Raw genomic sequence first — 6,163 nt, forward strand, 5'->3', positions numbered from 1 at the left:
CCATAGGGGGTACCCTGTACCTCTCATAGGGGGGCACCCTGACCTCTCATAGGGAGGTACCCTGACCTCTCATAGGGGGGCACTCTGACCTCCTCCATAGGGGGGCACTCTGACCTCCTCCATAGGGGGGCACTCTGACCTCCTCCATAGGGGGGCACCCTGACCTCCTCCTCCATAGGGGGGCACCCTGACCTCCTCCTCCATAGGGGGGCACCCTGACCTCCTCCTCCATAGGGGGGCACCCTGACCTCCTCCTCCATAGGGGGGCACCCTGACCTCCTCCTCCATAGGGGGGCACCCTGACCTCCTCCTCCATAGGGGGGCACCCTGACCTCCTCCTCCATAGGGGGGCACCCTGACCTCCTCCTCCATAGGGGGGCACCCTGACCTCCTCCTCCATAGGGGGGCACTCTGACCTCCTCCTCCATAGGGGGGCACCCTGACCTCTCATAGGGGGTACCCATCACCAATACATTTATTAGGCCTCTATCTGACAGGTGGCAAAAATAGGGGGTTAGGCTGTGTTTTTACCACTTCCGGACTTCCTATCCATGCCGTTTTTATTAGTTATTATTATTCGGGATTTATATAGCGCCAACAGGTTGCACAGCACTTTACAACATGGGGGCAGACAGTGCAGTTCCAATACAATTCTATTCAGGAGTAAGGATGACCTCAGATGTGTTCGCTGCCCGCGCCCGCCAGGAAGTTGGCACAGTGCTAATCACAGGCCGTGAGACATTTCTCAATCTCTGCAGCTGTGGATCGGGGAAATGTCTCAGTGCCTGTGATTAGCGCTGTGCAGTGCTGACTTCCTGGCAGGCGCAGGTTGCGAACACCCTTATTCAGGAGGAATCGGAAGGTCCTGCTCATTAGAGCTTACAATCTAGGAGGAAGTTAAACCAGGGAGTGGATGGAGGTGTGCACATGGTATTAGCGGTGTCTTGCGTTGCCGTAAGACAAAAATATCTCTGTCTGCAGAGTCCTGCTGACACTTAGGCCTCATTCACATGGGGTTTATTATACCGTGGGCAGGTATTCCGTACATCCCCCGTACTGGCAGTCCTATTCATGTCAACTGGGACACAGCCGCTGCATCCCAATATGACATCAGTGCGGATACGTGTCCCCAAATGCACCCACATTTCATATTGGGATACAGCAGTTGCATTTGTATTAGGGTTGCCACCTCATCCCTTTTAACCTAAACACATTAATTACACAGGTTCTGTGGCTGATTATGGTGGTAATTAACCACTTCAATACCAGGCACTTTCCCCCCTTCCTGCCCAGACCAATTTTCAGCGCTGTCGCACTTTGAATGACAATTGCGCGGTCATGCAATGCTGTACCCAAACTTAATTTTTTATCATTTTCTTCCCATAAATAGAGCTTTCTTTTGATGGTATTTGATCACCGCTGCGGTTTTTAATTTTTACGCTATAAACAAAAAAAGACCAACAATTTTGAAAAAAAAAAAAAAACTGATAGGCACTGATAGGTGGCACTGGATAGGCAGCACTGATGAGGAGCTACTGACAGGCATTACTGATTGGCACTGTTGTGGGCACTGATTGGCACTGTTGTGGGCACTGACAGGCGTTTTATAGAGGGGGACAGGCTGGCAGCTGTTGGGCACCTTTTTGACGGGGGCTGTGCTGATATCAGCACAGACCCCCCCTCCCTCTGACAGGGAGAGCTGCCGATCGGCTCTCCCTGTCAGCGTGAACCGAGTTAAGCCGTTTACCGGCACTTCCTGGTTCACGCGATGATCGGCTGTGATTGGTCACAGCTGATTATGTGGTAAGAAGCCTCTGGCAGAGGCTTCATACCACAATCGGAGTTGCGGTGTGTCAAACTGACACACAGCACCTCCGATCGCCATGCTGAGTGCCCCTGTGCCGGCTCTTTTGTCCTAATCCCGTCATGTGACGTCCGGTCAGAGTAACACAACCACTTTGCCGCTGTCATTTTGCTGTACGGCGGGTGGCAAGTGGTTAAATTCACTTAGTGCCTTACTGCATTCAATTAGCCTCAGAACCTGTGTAATTCATATGTGTTCAGGTTTAAAGGGATGAGGTGGAAACTCTACTCTGTATTGATATAAACTCCCATGGCTTCCAGTACCATCTCTATGCTGACGGCACACAAATCTGTCTACTCCTCACCTCGCTCCTTCAGTCTCCTCTCGCATTACTGACCTACCCAGTATGGATGTCCTACCATTTCCTCAAACTCAATCTTTCTAAAACTGAGCTGGTAATATCCCCCCCCCGAATTCTCCATCAATAATACAGCCATCAGTCCCTCCCCTCATGCCAGGGTGTTAGGTGTAGTTCTGGACTCTGTCCTTTCAGCTCCAAATCCAATCACTCTCCAAATCTTGTAGACGTCACCTCCGTAACATCTCCAAAATATGCCCCTTTTAACCAGGCTACTTCTTCTCATAGGTCTACCTCTCCGCAAACTATCCCCCAATCAGTCCATCATGAATGCTGCTGCCAGATTCCTCCACCTTGCCAACCATTCAGTGTCCGCCACCCCTCTCTATCAATCCCTCCACTGGCTTCCCAATGTATAAAATTAAAAATACTACCAATAACTTACAAAGCCATCTACAACTCTGCCCCGAGCTACATCACCAACCATATCGCCCAAACCGTCCTCTCCGCTCCTCTCAAGACCTTCTGCTTTATAGCTCCCTTATCTCCTCCTCCCATGCTCGTCTCCAGGGCCTCTCCCATCCTCTGGAACTCCCTACCCTAATCTGTCCGGCTATCTCCACTGTCAACTTTTAGGTGATCCCTGAAGGCTCATCTCTTTAGGGAAGCGTATCCTGCCTTCAGCTAATAACCATATCTTCTATTTCTCTCATTATTTCATCCCTCAACGTTGCTACATTTTGTTTCACCAGCCCCTCCCTCTTAGAGTGTAAGCTCCCAGGAGCAGGGCCCTCCTAACCCTCTTGTATTGAATTGAATTGTTGCTGTGTTTGTCTCCCTTTATATTGTAAAGTGCTGTGCAAACTGTTTGCGCTATATAAATCCTGTATAATAATAATAGGACTGCCTGGACAGAACACATAGTACAAGTGTGAATGAGGCCTTAAAAACCACCTTCATTGACTTTAATTGAAACACACCGCTAATGCATCTATGGCGTTTAGGCTAGGTTTGCGCTGTAGTGGGTCCATGCAGGAGCATTTGTGCAGACACCGCAGCCCATTCAAAAGAAACCTGCAGGGAAAATACCTGTGTCATGCATCAAAAATGTGCATTAACACTAAAGGCTGCTTCACATCAATCTCTTCTTACACTTTAAGGCAGGGGTCTCAAACTCAAATTTCCCGAGGGCCACAAGACAAGTTTTCATATCCCATGGGGGCCACATGCAAACTTTCAAACTTCAATAACAACAGTACTGGTGTCAGCGGATGCATTATTAAACCCCAGCACTGATGTTAGCAGACGCATTATTAAACCCAGCACTGGTGTTAGCACATGCGTTAATAACCCCCAGCTCTGGTGTCAGCGGACGCTTTATTTACCCCCAGCACTGGTGTCAGTGGACGCTTTATTAACCCCCAGCACTGGTGTCAGCGGATGCATTATTAAACCCCAGCTCTGGTGTCAGTGGATGCATTATTAACCCCCAGCACTGACGTTAGTGGATGCACTATTGAACTCAGCACTGGTGTTAGCGGACGCATTATTAAACCCCCAGCACTGATGTTAGTGGGTGCACTATTGAACCCAGCACTGGTGTTAGCGGACGCATTAATAAACCCCCAGCACTGATGTTAGTGGATGCACTATTGAACCCAGCACTGGTGTTAGCGGACGCATTATTAAACCCCCAGCACTGATGTTAGTGGATGCACTATTGAACCCAGCTCTGGTGTCAGCGGACGCATTATTAAACCCCAGCTCTGGTGTCAGCAGACGCATTCTAAACCCCAGCACTGGTGTCAGAGGACGCATTATTAAACCCCAGCATTACCCCCTCCACTTCATGAATACGCCCCACACTTCTCAAATAACCCCTGCCCACACTCCACAAATACCCCCTCTTCACAAATCTCACTCAGCCTCAGTGTGATGGCTCACTTACCTCTCCTCCTGGCAGTCAGCTGGTGGCCTGATCTGCTGCCTTCCGAGGCCTCTCCTGTCAGGTCCTGGCTTCAACACAGGGCACCCCAGAACACCACGATCTCCTGCCCTGAGGTGACAGCAGGACCCTGGATCCGGGGCTCTGGTCGATCATCAGTGCCTAGGTGGGCGGGGCAATGGGCGGATCCTCCCTCCGCTCTGTTCTCTCTCTGCTCTCCTGTGCGGTGTCTGTATCCAGCTGGGCAGCAGCATGCAGCGGAAAGGACACAGGAGACGGAGAGATGAAGCTTTTCAGGACGGTGCTTTAAGGGCTCGTTCACACTTGTGTCGGTCTCTGAAGAGCAATATGTGTTCGCATCGCTCTGCAGAGAGCATTTGACAGGCCATGAGAGGTTGTATCGCCTCCTCACTGCCAGTTATAACCCCTAGATAGTGAGAAGGTACATATATAGAGATGAGATAGAGAGGCTAGATAAAAGACAAAAATAGAGAGGAGAGTGAGAATAGTAAGAGAGAGCAGCGCCATTCACTTGAAGGGGTCTCGCTCAGCGGGCGCTTCACCTGCCGAAAGCAACAATTTAAAAAGGTCAAATTTTAGGCGTTGGTTTTAGCCTCTTCTTCTTTTTTTTTTTTTTTTTTTTTTTTTTTTTTTTTTACAAACCCTCCCCTCATTTTTCCTATTTTTTTGTGTGTGTGTTTTCGAGCTTCTTTGAACTTTTTCTTGCTCTTTCGCATGTTTTTGGGCACTTTTCTACTTGAAATCCCTCCCCCTTTTTTTTTTTTTCTGCCTGTGGGAGCATATGTCTGTAAGGCTGGGTTCACATATGAGCCACATGCACCTCACAGCAGGGGTCTGGTGCGTCCTCGTTCACCGTTTCAGGTCTGATTTCAGCTCGAATTTTGGGCTGAATTAGGACCTGAAACGGACCAAAAGACGCACAGTGTTTTTTGTGCAAAACGCACTGGACCCGCTGCAGAGATATGTGAACCGGCTCCATAGAGAGCTGGTCAAAATCTCCTGCTGTTGCAAATTGAATGCAGAGCTTCCGCATCCAATTCGCAATGGTGAGAACCTGGCCTGAAAAAGCCATAGTGTGCATGGACACATTGGCTATCATGGAGGGGAGTTTCCAGGCAGCAAAAATAAGAGCTCAAAAAAGCTCAAAAGCTTGTAGGAGCCGCTTCTTTGAGCTGCAGTGTGCGCAAGTCCTAAGAGGATACAGAATGTGTTCCATCCTATTTCCATTATATGGATCTAAATTGATACTTTGTTTACATCTAAAATGAAATAAAAACCTTTAAATGATGCAGACTGTATCCAACTGATACAGAAATATATTTATATGGCAAAAATTTCTAATTTAAAATGTTTATTAAATCAAAATTAGTGAAGCCATTAGGTCAGCACTATGGCCAAGGAAGCCTCGGTATTAGCACGTTCTTTTCAGATAGAGCTTGTAAAATGTTTCTGCTCTGATGCTGAATATATTCTAGTAGATGCAGGAAAGAGACGGTTGTGGATGGACAGTATCTTATCAGTCAGCTGCCTTAAATTGTGGCTCTTTATGACTGCGTGGGATGGGAGTTATGAAGATATCAGTATGTATTCAGATTTATTTAAAGCATGACTGCAGGCAAATGTAAAAGGCGTTGTTTTAGTCTTGAGTTTGTTAAAATCATTCAATATGTTTTTTTTTTTTTTTTTTTTTTTTTTTTATACAAGTTTGGCAGCCTAAAATCTGGTTTTATATTATGTCGCCCCCCCCATTTAAAATAGAAATCCAAGATAAACCTAACTAATCTTAACAATTCTCCCTCCCTCCCCCCTCCTAACACCTATGCTGAATAACTTGTGTAAGGCCGGTCATAGAGGGAGCAAATTTGCTTGATTTCCCCCATCAATACAGACAGTGCTGACAGGGGAATCCTTGCCACGGAGCCATCGTGTCCTGGTGGGGGAAGCCACAGTGATTATTGCTAGCAGCTATAACAGCCACTAGCAATAATCGTATGTAAAATCTGACAGGCGGGTTGTACCCAAGTTAATCAATTAA

General features: G+C 47.7%; 1 protein-coding gene across 1 annotated transcript in view; it reads left to right on the forward strand.

Moving 5' to 3' along the window:
* The window catches only part of DOLPP1 (dolichyldiphosphatase 1), a 29,272-nt gene that overhangs the window by 464 nt on the left and 22,645 nt on the right, over positions 1–6,163 (forward strand). The window lies entirely within an intron of this gene.

The sequence above is a fragment of the Aquarana catesbeiana genome, linkage group LG09 (genome assembly GCF_042186555.1).
Source record: "Aquarana catesbeiana isolate 2022-GZ linkage group LG09, ASM4218655v1, whole genome shotgun sequence".
Lineage (NCBI taxonomy): Eukaryota > Metazoa > Chordata > Amphibia > Anura > Ranidae > Aquarana > Aquarana catesbeiana.